Source organism: Gallus gallus, chromosome Z (genome assembly GCF_016699485.2).
Source record: "Gallus gallus isolate bGalGal1 chromosome Z, bGalGal1.mat.broiler.GRCg7b, whole genome shotgun sequence".
Lineage (NCBI taxonomy): Eukaryota > Metazoa > Chordata > Aves > Galliformes > Phasianidae > Gallus > Gallus gallus.
In genome coordinates this window covers 81,799,995-81,812,435 of record NC_052572.1, presented here as the reverse complement: position 1 = coordinate 81,812,435, position 12,441 = coordinate 81,799,995, and the positions used below count along the sequence as shown (strand labels likewise).

General features: G+C 47.4%; 1 pseudogene; it reads right to left on the bottom strand.

Annotated features, from left to right (window-relative positions):
• LOC112530752 overlaps positions 1 to 12,441 on the bottom strand; it is a 584,651-nt pseudogene that overhangs the window by 175,285 nt on the left and 396,925 nt on the right.

Here is a 12,441-nt window from a genome sequence, read left to right as displayed (position 1 = left end):
CTGAAAGTGTTAAATGCATGAGGCTTGAGGAATTTAAGAATCATAGAATCATTAAGGTTGGAAAAAAACACAAAGATCATCTAGTCCAACTGTCAACCCATCACCACCATGCCCATTGAACCACGTCCCTAAAAGAAATATGAACATAAAGAATATGAGGAAGTGCTGCATCCCAAAGAACATGTTGTTTGTTACCTGTGGTTACTTCCTGTGAAGCATACGTGCTCACTGAACCAAATGCTGGCAGAAGTTCACTGACTCGGGGAGAGTTGACCCACTTCCAAGATTTTGGAACCACCTTTCTGGGAAGCATGCAACCACCTGTTCACCCAGAGAGTATTCTGAAAGAAAAAATAGAAAGAAAAAAAAAAGGCTTTCAGTAACACTAAGTCACACCACTTCTGACAGACTTCTCCTTTTGGCTAGTTCAGTTATTGTTGGCAGTGTTTACTCTTCAAAAAACAAAAACATCATTTTAAGCAGTTATTCCTAAAGCCTAGGAACCAATGCTTGCTTTGAAATTCTTTTATACACCAAGGTCATTAAAAAACAAACAATCAAACAAAAAAGAAATTTAAATGTTAAATAATTACACTTCAGACTACATCTGTCCCCATGGAAATAATACCTTTCACCTCTTTACACTTCTCTATGTTTTCTGGCCCAGGTGGTGTGTTGAAGAGGTTCAGAAGAAGGTAACGATTCAGCAGCTTGCTCAGTCCCACACCACGGACTGTGTCTTCCTATACAGTCCCATCCCAAAGGAGAACCTTGGAGAGCAGCTGCAGTAATGGAGAAACAGAACATGCATATCTGATGGCTGAGGGTGTGTTAGAACCTCCTTTCTAAACTTAAAAGATACCATGTCCATCCAATCTCAGTACTCAAAAAACAGGATTTATTCTCTCCAAACTGTCAGAAGATCCCCAACATAAGCACATTTTCAACCATTCTGCACATCACCACTTCTAAAGAGAACCCTGACAGTGAGGATGGAAAACAAACTGAAAGGAGAAAACTTCAATCAGCAGTGAAAGACCACTGGTCTCGCTTTTAGAAACATGTATTTGACAGGACATTTAAGTCAGGCAATACACAATCTCAGAGGGTGATACCAGAATCTTATGTCTGTTTCATGTCTGCCAGGTATCAGTACTAAGCTCCCTCTTGTCTTCCCTGCATCTGTCCATGACAAACCCTTACACAACAGCTTGCCCCAGGAGTGAATATGGCAAGTCCTCAACATTCCCAAATTCCCTCATTTTTCTACAGGAATGTGCAACATGGCAGCAGGAAGCCTATGCAGAGCTGTCACCATGGCCTTGTTAGCACACACAGCAGGGGAACTGGGATGTTAATGTGTTTTCCTGCATCTAAACCTCATCTTTAGTACGAATCCAAATACACTCATAGGGGAAACGAATCTAAGAGGGAACTGAATCACAGGCATTCAGACATTCCTAACTCTGCACTTTAGACTGAATAAAGCTATACTAATACGCTTACACGCACATGCAGGGATTCTACTCTACGAGAGCAACATGGGCACTGTATGCACATACTGAGGAAACAGACCTATCCACAGAGTGCCAATGACTGATCTCATGGAAGGTTAGCAGGAACAGATGATGAAATTAAAGTCTCTTGACTACATATCAGAGGTGGGTAAGCATAAACAGCTCACTGACAAAAATAGCTAACCTTCCTATTAAAATGCATTAAGTTCTCAGGAATCAGATTTGACTGAAGATACATTTCCTCAAAGACTACAGTCCCCTTTTAACTAAAATGACTTTCACAGACAAGATCGGTGCTTTTTCTTTACCTCAACAGCTGACCAAAACCGTCTGCCTTGGAATTTTGAACATGGCGATGATTTGTCTTCCACAGTGCTGGTCAGAAAAAGAGGAAGAGGAAATAAGGATTTTGTTTGACCTGAAAGGAAGACAAACAGACAATTCATCTCTTAAACACCGATGAATCACAACTATGTGACAACCAGAATAAAGGTCTAAGGAAACAGCTGTTAACTGAAACTCCTTGCAATACACAATGCAGTTGGAAACACTCGAGTATGTGTTTAATGGATTCTCAGCAGAACAGCACTGCTTGTAACCAGACAAACATGCTGCATCAGGCTTAGCAACACTCTTCTCCCAGCTGTGTCTTAACCCCACACCTACCAGACTCTTACTAGTTATCCCCTCTCTAAGAGTGTCCAGCAATAAGCATCAGCAATATCAACTATTTCAGGAAAGAAAGGAGGAGTCGGGAGTAGAAGGGGGAGCAGACCACCACAAATAACACAAGCCCTCAGATACTCTAAATTAAGATCACAAAACCAGACTCTGGGCTGTGCCCCATAAACTAAGAACTTTCCATTTATGAAAGCTTTTAGTTACAGGAGCAAAAAAGCACTAAGTTGACTGCGTAGTTACTCTTGTCAGAAAGAGTTAATAAACATTAATGTTTGGTAACTATTCCTACAGTGAAACAGTAGAAGGCACAATTGTTCGTGTGGAAAAGCAAAATGCTAATTCAGTTGAATGCAGGAGCCACTGTATATAATAGACACTAAGATCACGACTGCATTAAAGACCTGTGAGCAAGTATCAGCTTTAACCATCTTTCTTTCTTTCTTTCTTTCTTTTTTTTAAACAAAATCCTCTTGGATAACGAGATTAATGTATTTTCCAGCTATGAGGTTCTATTAAAAAAAACACAACAAAGCACCACAGCTACTATACAAACAGAACCTTATCTAAAGCTTTTTCCTGAAGTCAAGTGTGGCGACTGCATAAACGTTTGTTATTATTTCTTTTCATACTAAGGGCCTAAACATCAACTTAGTTTCACCTACTTTATGCTGGACAAACTCCCAGATTTACATGAGAATAAAACCAGAACTGGGCTAAGTGTATGTTACAGTGAATATTTACAGTGAAGTGCATACATTGCATCAAGAACTTCCTTCCCCATTACCACAGCAGCCTTTACCTGTTTTGCCTGACTGCATTCCCTTCTGGACAGGACCTGTTTTTCAAACACGTCATGGCACAGCTGTGTAAGGTTCTCAGTCTGTGAAGTCGATAAAGGATCCCACACATTCTTGGCAAATGCTGAAAAATAGGAATTATTTCATTCATGATATCCAAGTGGCTATCTGCTCTAGTTTCAAGGAAGCAAACATTCAAAAAGCTAAACCTTTCATTTGCAGTAACCTTAACAAGTAATTGTAACTATCAACATAATTTTACATGACCACTTATTTAAGGTTTCATTACCTAGCTGCAGTGAACGTTCTCAAGACAACCTTAGTATACCTATAATTTTTGGCAGGATAGTTTTTTCAATCACTGTAAGCAAAACTTCTTCATCAGGATCATCATCTCTTTTTGATTCAGACGGCTTTTTGGCATCGCTGAATCCTTCTACAGCTCTGAACCAGGGCATCTCTTTCAGGTCTGTAGAATTCTGCTGAAAGATCATTCCCGTTAGTTGTTCAGCTGTCAGGATTGAGAGAAAAACTCCATGCAGAAATATATCTAATGATACCAAAAGATTCTCATTTAACAGTCCTACATGGATTCTAATCACGGAATGGACCAAAGCAGCAAGCTAAAACTGAATGTAAAGCTAGATTTCAGAGGGTAGGGCTGTCAAAATGTCAGCAAACAACTCCACATTAATAAAGATGCAAGTGATTCATATACAAGCAACCTGACAAGAGGAAAAGATGTCCTCCTTCTAGTTAACAACACTTATCTCAAGCTCTGGAACGCCTCTATAACCCACGGCAAAGCTCCTGTACAGAAGTCTTCCCTGCAAGCAGCATGCCCCCGTCCTGCACTCTGGCAAACCCTTTTTCAGGAAAAAAAAAAGATACAGAAGACCACAAAAAGACTTCTGCGGTTTTGAACAACTGCACAGATTTAAATACCCATTACATTTCATATTTTGTATGTCTCTTAAAAGCTCAGACAGGAAAATCCTTCTTCTGTTATTCAGCAAATACGCACCGTGCCTCTCCCAGCTCCTCGTGACCTGCTCACTAAGGCAGTTCAAATCTCAATTTGAAATACATTCCAACTTTGGACAAAAAACTGATTAAACTAAAGAAGCCTACAGTCTTATCTATTCTTCCTAAGGCATTGGTCAAAATTGTTTGAAAGCATCAATTCCGTGCTGTAGAAAATAAACGATATACCATTCAAAAGGAGTATTTCTTCACTCTCCCTTGAAAATCCTTCTCAATACGGGAGGAATTTTGCTCTCATATCCTGACCAACCTTTGCTGTTCTGGAATTCAGTCACCTCTGTCAGAGCCAGTTCTTCATCACTCGACATGCCTTCGTGGTGACCAGCTGTTTGTGAACGCTCTCTCAGCTGCCGCCTGCAAGTCCTGCATTCTGTAATGAACTCAGGTGAGTTATTCACCACATACATACGTAAAAGAAAGCTCAGTGATATACTAAGAACACCCGGTGAGAGCAATAGCCTAAGGAAACACAGTGAGGAAGCAGAAGTAAGTATGCAACCCTAGAGACACAGACTGTAACAGTAAGGTACTTTGTGAGCTGCCAAAGGACATTAAAAGCATCTCTAGCGACCTTCACTTCACCACATTCATACTAGGAACTCCCCCCACCTGAAACACCAAACATCTAACATGGTACTCCATACTATCCCTGCCAGAGGTAGTCTGTAAGAAACTACTGCGCTCTCAACAGTCCGTCATCTCAGTTCCATGTAGCTTATGCAACAACTTGCATAGAAACTGAGACTGCATCCAAGTCTCACTGGGGCTAAAAAACGTTAGTCCTGGCACCACATACCAAAAGAGCATGCAAAAATCAACAATAAAATTATATTTATACCTATCATTTGCATAGCATACCTCTTGTATGTAATTATTGACATTACTTAACGTTAAAGGTTAACAGTTTGCTTCAAGCAAAGTGTTATTACATCGTTTTTCAACCAATAAAACTCTTAAGTCCTTACCTGTGCCTAAACAGTGATGAGTCAAGGCACCAATGCAACTGGAACGGTTTCAGAGCTCCCAGTAACTTAAGGTCAGCAGCAGACCCCGACGTTCAAAATGTAGCACCTGGCCTACGCTGATAACAGAGGGTAGGTTAGATGTTCTGATGCACCCACTGCCACCCCACCAGCAGCAATACCACCTGCCTATGTTTGTCATCTATGCAGTAATCACAACAATGTATTCCTATATATAATCACAATATCATTTATTCCAACAGCAGGGAAAAACCTACTTACAGTTTCGTGAACAGCCTCACTTCAACTTACGTTAAATTAATAGTACCTATTAGCATTCAGATTCCAACCAGCAGGAAGAAAACCTCCCATTAACAAACAGATGGTTTCCATGTACCTTGAGCTTTGGAAAGGAAAGGCATTTTTGCACGTGTGTGTATCATCTCCCTTAGTAACCGCACAGATTTACCTTCATCCCTGTGTAAGTAACAGGAAGCAGATACACACTTACTACAGTTAGATGTAATGATACGTACCTTCGATGCTCACACATTTTCAGAAGCTTCATCTTTTCATCACTCTCCAGTCCATCATTACTTGGTTTGCCATTCCCAGCTACCAGAAGACAGGAACAAGACAAAGAGGTGAATGCAGAACACTGATTCTGCTTCTGCTCTTCATTTGGAAACTAACCAAAGTAAGTAAAACCTCCTGATGAAAAATTCGCAGTGTCCAGCGTAAAGCACAGTCAGTATTATCAGTGAACTGTGGGACAGCTGTGGCTGCTCCCTCGTGCAGGGGGATTGCCAGGTCACAGCCTGAACCGGGAGGTGAGCACCTGAGTGAGCAGAGGGAGGGTCCCCAGATCTCTCTCCCCTTCTTGGTGACGCTTCCAGCTGTGCTTCCCAGAGTGCACTCACACTCAGAGTCTGCATGCTTTGCACCCACCCCACCTGCACACCAGTTAGAACCAGAAAGGGCTACATCCCCGAGCTCACTCTTCTCAAGCTGTTGCCCGTTATCAGTCAATCCTTCTTTGTCCTCCTGTTCTACAGTGCCTGCGTCCCAAACAAAGGCTCCACATCACCTTCGTTTGCTTTACACCTTGTAACAAGTGATGGAATACCAGCTCACCGCTTCCCAGTCCTGGATGGAAACGGACAGTGCCTACCACACTCTGTGGTATATGCCCACTGACAACAGGGAGGGAGAAAACATTACACATGAAAATAAAATATAATCCAAGAATTAACTGTGTGTTTCTACTTAAAGAATGAGATTTCAGTAAGAAAGTAACTGGTAACTTCATACTAACTTGTCAGGTGCTGCATATAAGTAGATTCCGTTTCCAGCTCATCTTGCCTTCGCTTCAGTACCGACATGACTCGTTGCTGAATAAGTGCATGTACAGCAGATTCTAGCTCAGTTATGTATTAAACAAACATAAACAAAGTGTTTATGTCCTTAAAACAAAGCACAAAATCCTTGCTAATAGCAGCACCTGCATCGGAGCAAAGAAGAACTGCAAGACTTACCCATACCAACATTTACAGAAGCACTGTGTGTGGACAAGATTCATGCTTTGGAAAACACCAAATGTCACTGACGTAGTGGTAGTTCTGAAGGTACCCCCACTGACATTTTACCCATATTCCTCTACACAGCACACTCCTAAAGAGCACAATATGGCAAGTGTAGCGACGTTACACTGAACAGATTCTACCCAAGTCGATGTGGGTAGGAATACAGCACACATCAGTGCGTCCCACTTAATTTATACCAACTTAACATCACCAAGCTATTACTACCAGACGTGTTCTCCCTCCCCTTCTTGTTACTTTCCAAGTAGGTCTCCCACTCTTGATAGTCTTTCACATTTGATTGTACTTGAACTCCCCGCATCATTTCATCCATTTCTTTCAGGTGATCAAGGCCAAAAAAAAAAAAAAAAAAAAAAAAAAAGCATACAATTCCACAGAAATATTTAGTCCACTTCAGTGGAAATTCTTTGAACACAAGCAGGCCAGCAGCAGTCTGTACAAAAGAGAATACATACACAGAGGTTCACACAAGTGAACGGCAGATGTTTGTGTTTCAGCTGCACGATGGTACGTGTTTCCGCGGTCTCTGGCGCCCCCGCGTGGCCGATCGGCGGAATGGCGGCCGCGTACGTTCGGTGCCGCAGGCAGCGGGACGCGCGCCGAAGCGCTGCGCGGACGTCGCCGTCGCTCTGCGCGGCGCATCCGCCGATCTCCGTCACGCTCAGTCCTCCGAGCGGCAGTGCGCGTGCGCCGCGGGGCTGTGTGCGCGGTGCTGCATGCGCAGCGCGGTGCCGAGCCCGGCGGGTCCTGGGATGCTGCGGTGCCGGGGCCGCTTCACGCCCGTACCGCGACCGCCCATCTCCGAGCCGCTCGGGTTCCGCTGCTGCTGAGAGCGCTTTGAAACGGCCGGGGGACGGCGCGGGGCTGGGGGGGGAAGGGGACGTCTGCTGGTCCGCCGCGGCGGAGAGCAATTTGGATGGCGCCGGGCGCTCAGGGGCAGCTGTGAGCCGAACCGGTCCGCTCCCGGGATGGGCTCGGGCATCGAACATCTAGTGGAAATAGATGAGGGGCAGCCTGGTTTAGAAGGAGGAGACCGCTGAGCCGGCGGTCCGAGAACCGGCAGGAGCGCTTAGGAGCAACAGTTGCCGGTTTGGAGTCGTCGGGCGCATGCTCGCTGTGACCTGGAGGACTAATCACAATAGAGAGCGGCGGATGAGCTGCACAGAGCGGTTACGAAGCCACTTCCGCATTCCTACGCGCACGCGTTGTGCCGCCTGCAGGACTGAGCAGCGGACAGCGGCAGTTCCGCGCATTGGCCACGAGGTGGCGGCAGAGACCGCGGAAAGAACCTCGACGGGATCGATGCGGCCCGCGGCGCAATCGCTGGCGGTCAGTGCTCTGTCGGGATGACGGGGGAAGAACACGGAATGAGAAGTGGGGGGCGGTGGGGGTGAAGACGAAGAAAACAGAGGGAAACTCCTCCAAACTCAGGAAAGCCGTGCTAAGAGCTTTACAAAAAGAAAATAATAATAATAATAATAATAAAAATTTAAAAAAAATTACTTTTTGCCAGCATCTGTTGCACTGTTTTTAAATACTCACGTACCAAAATGTAACTGCCCAGTACATTTAACGACAACAAAATTAAAGCACGTTGGCAGAAAGCAGAGCGCCATATTGGTATTGGTCACAGCTACCTCTGGAAGACGTGGTATGCAGACCCTCGGCCGCAGCAGTCGCTCCTGCCAGCACTCCCTTTCCCCCACGTCTTTCCCATTGGACAGTCTGGAGCCCTGTGTGGCAGAGGAGGAGAGAGCTGCAGGCAGAAGGAAAACGGGCTGCTGGGATTCCTCCATCCCACTGCCAGGTGTCTTCTCTGGCATTTTGGGGGTGGGAAGGGAGTTGTGGGAGCACCCGTGGGGCTCCGGGCAGGAGGGAAGGAAGCAAAGATGCAGCTGCAGGCAGCGGGCTCTGGGCTGGAGCAGTGCAGCCAGGCACAAACAGTGACAACGTACACACACAGATAAAAACCCAGCACAGAATCTGGCACTCTACAGTCCTCCCAAAGCTTGTTACTGCTTTTTAGGCTGCCCTACAGGTATTCTGTCCTATCCCCTTCATTCCCGTGTCTTGCCCCCTTCCATCACCCCGTGCCTTCCCCATTCCTTTTCCAGGCTTTCCCTTTCCTTTCCCCGCTTCCTTCCCCACGCCTTCCCCCTGCAACAGCCCCATGTTCTGCTGCTGTTCTCAGCTGACAATCCTTACACCACACTGTTCAAACACATCGGATCAGACTGCATACTGGCACTGATTTTAAAACAACAACAACAACAAATACATACACTATTATGTGTGGATAACAAACTCCTACCTGCTTGAAGACCAATAGCAGCTCCTCATCCTGCAGTAACTCCTGCACACGGCCAGGTCTCCCGTGCAGGGATTTGGCATCCGCAGTGGCTTCACAACATTGGATTTGAGTCTTTGACTTCCACCTCAATCTGCTCGACAGCAAACTGCCAGAAAGGAGGAAGAAGGAACGTGCCAGCAGTGGATGCGATCGGCAGAGCCAGCAGGGCATCCCCTGCTTCAAAGGGCACTCTGCCTTTCATCCCCACCGTGGGGCAGCCACTCTCCTGCTTTGCCTCTCCCCAGGGCCTGCAGGGTTTGTTCCATTGCATGCTGTACCCGCATGGCCAGCACGTGCTACGGAGCCCAAGTGGAACACCTGCTGCAGAACAAGTCTTCGCAAGAACAAGACCTACAACCCACATGAGCTCCCCCTACGAAACAAAACACTTGTGGCTACAGCCACAACTACAAGCTGTCTCAAAACTGTCAGGATACTTTGTTCCATCCCAGGATCCTTCTTCACTTGCAGGCCTTTAGGTCACCATCGCAGTCAAGACTAAAATTTAGGCTACATCCCAGCCACTCAGGCCTCCCGCTGCCATTCGCTTCTATGCTCGAGGGCCCCAGAAAAAGGCCCTGGGCCTTCACATGTGAAGCAATGCAACCTGACAGGACGGCTCTCTTGCTGAGCAGCAGTGCTTCAGGATTTGATATTCACAAAGGAACGGCAACACCTGAGCAACACAGAGGAAGGTAGCAGGAATAAAAGGGCAAAGCAAGGCAAAACCTCGGGGAAAGAAAGGGAAAGGTGAGAGGAAAATGTCACACAGCCTGCAAGGTGCCCTAAAGAGCCATAACAAAGTCTGGCAGCACTGCCGTGCTGTGCAATGACAAAGATTTACACGGTCCTTACCTGTTCAGGCAACCAGTCACCTAAGTTGGGTTCTGGGGAATTATGGGACATGCAGCTTTCCAATCCTCAGCAGCATATGGACAAGCAAGGAGAAGGACAAAAAGGATGGCAGAGTACTAACAACACAGACAGTGCATGTCCATGCAGACTCCCAAACCCACAGCTTCCTGGGTTGTTTCTGCTTTTGTAGCATTTCCGTGCTGTAGATGAGGAAAACGCTCTGCTGTTTGAGTCTTCTTCTGCAAGAGCCACCTACAGGTAAATTGCAGCTAACCTGCAGACCGAGCAGTACTGCCTGGCGTTGGTCAGGGGGAGCTCCTCCTGCCGCTGCTGGATGGTGATGCTGACAGGGCTGCAGATGCTCTGCAGGGCCAGCTCGTCGCTGGGAGCCAGGAATGGACACGGCGGGAGAGACGACAGAGCTGGCGGGGACCAGCCGAGGCATCCCTCACTCAAAAGCTTTGAAGTTGCACGCTGCTTCATGGCACTTTGTCCCCCACAACTCCAGAGCACTTCCAGCTCTTCCCTGGCAATTCACGGCTTGCACAGTGCCAAACGCAACCAAGAAAAAAAGGCAAGAAAGAAGCAAAGGCCATGGCTATGCACACAAGGGGCCAGGAAGGGTTCAGCTCCACAATGAAACCTGCACAAGTCAACTCAACAGATTCCAAGAAATTCATTGACATCTGACACAATTTGCAACGCCAGAAGAACTGCCACGCAAACAGCACCGTATTGGGAAAGCAGCACGTCCAAATCAGCCCCCTTGCCCTGCTCTACCCGCTCAGCCCAACACAGAAATCAAACACACAAACTCTCTTGCTTTGGCTCTCGGCAGCCATCAAGCTCATGCTTTAGTGACACAGAGAACTCCATCTCCAGCTACTGTGTGTCTCGCTAACCACAAGCTTGGCTGGGAGCTGTCGCTCAGCCTGACACCACAGGCCGAAAAGAAACGTACATAAGCAGATGCTCTTATCCACACGTGCAAATCTGGGGGCGAGGAATAAAAGGCTCACTGGGCCATGGGCAAAGCAGGGAGCAGATGATAGGCAGGAAACAGGAAGGAGTTCAAGACCAGCTCTCCTACACCAAAGACAGGGAGAGTTGAGTCAGCACCACGGGAGGACTTACGACACAGCTTGAGAGCTTACAGAGACCTGAGGTTGCCAAAGGAGGCCGCCAGGGTAACTCTCACCAGTCTTTTGCAGGGCTCTCACAGATGCTTGCGATGCTGACTTCCACTGCCTATGGCATTGGTAGAAAGCCCAGGTGGCAAATGCTCAATTGGTCTGGGTAACGCTTCTATGCTTCCACGGCTAGGACTGAAACAAAAGGAAAAAAAAAAGCATGCAGCCCTATGAAATTTGTCTCTCTACTGCTGCTAGTCAGCGTGACATCTACGATGAGCATTACGCGTCCCTGCACCCGACTGAAGATTCATCCAAGTCTGTGGGCACTGTTACCAGCAGTTCCCAGAACATCTTGCGCCACAAAATGCAGCATGCTCCTTTTTTTCACAGGCCCCTCGTTTCTCTCATCAGCCTCAGACTCACTCCACTTCAACTACACCCATCAGAACAGCCCTTCCGTTCTGCTGAGGTAGGAATCCACTGCTGGGATGTCCCCCACTCCCGTTCCCTGCTATGTCCAGCACCGGCGGGGAAAGGAAGAGACACTGCCATCACCTACCCAGACTTCTTGCAGGGCCTTCCAGACCCTCTCACATCACAGGGAGAAGCGGCACAGCTCTCGTGGCACAAAGCTCAGAGAAGGCTGCAGAAATCAAGGTTGCCACCAAGGTGCTGCTTTCAAACAACGTGACTTAGCGGGCACGAGACGGGAAAGACAAGGTTCCGGTTCAGAAGCCTCCAATCCCCGTGGATGTGGCTGTCTGCAAAGACCACAGCTGCCTGCTTTCCAGCAGGGGGACGCTCACCCACCAAAGCACTCACCCAGCAGATGCCTCTCCTACAATCATAGCATCAGCAACGTTGGAAAAGACCTCCATGATCATCCAGTCCAAACATTCACCTACCACCACCATTTCCTTCCCACTAAGCCACGTCCCTCACTACAACATCCAGTGTCCCTTGAACACCTGCAGGGACAGGAACTCTATCACCTCCCCAGGCAGCCCGCTCCAGCGGCTGACCACCCACTGGGAGAAGTTGTACTTCCCATCCAACCTCAATCTCCCCTCATGCAACCTGAGGCCATTCCTTCTAATCCTAGCACTAGTTCCACGGGAGAAGAGGACCACCCCCACCTCAACACAACCTCTCGTCACGTAACTGGACAGAGGGAGAAGGTCTTCCCTGTGCCTCCTCTTCTCCACACTAAGGAATCCCACTTCCCCCAGCCGCTCCCCATCACACTTGTGCTCTACACCCCTCACAGCTTCATTGCGCTTCTCTGGACACACTGCAGGCTTTCAGGGTCCCCCTTCTACTCAGGGGCCCAGAACTGAACACACTACTCAAGGAGAGGACTCACCAGTGCTGAGTGCAGTACAGTGGCGATGATCACTTCCCTGCTCCTGCTGCCTCCGGACCTTTGCAGTGCACTTCCACTCTAAACCGTTCCTTCTGCGCTACCGCTCGGATCCTCCCTTAGGGCTGGAGCTCAAGAGGT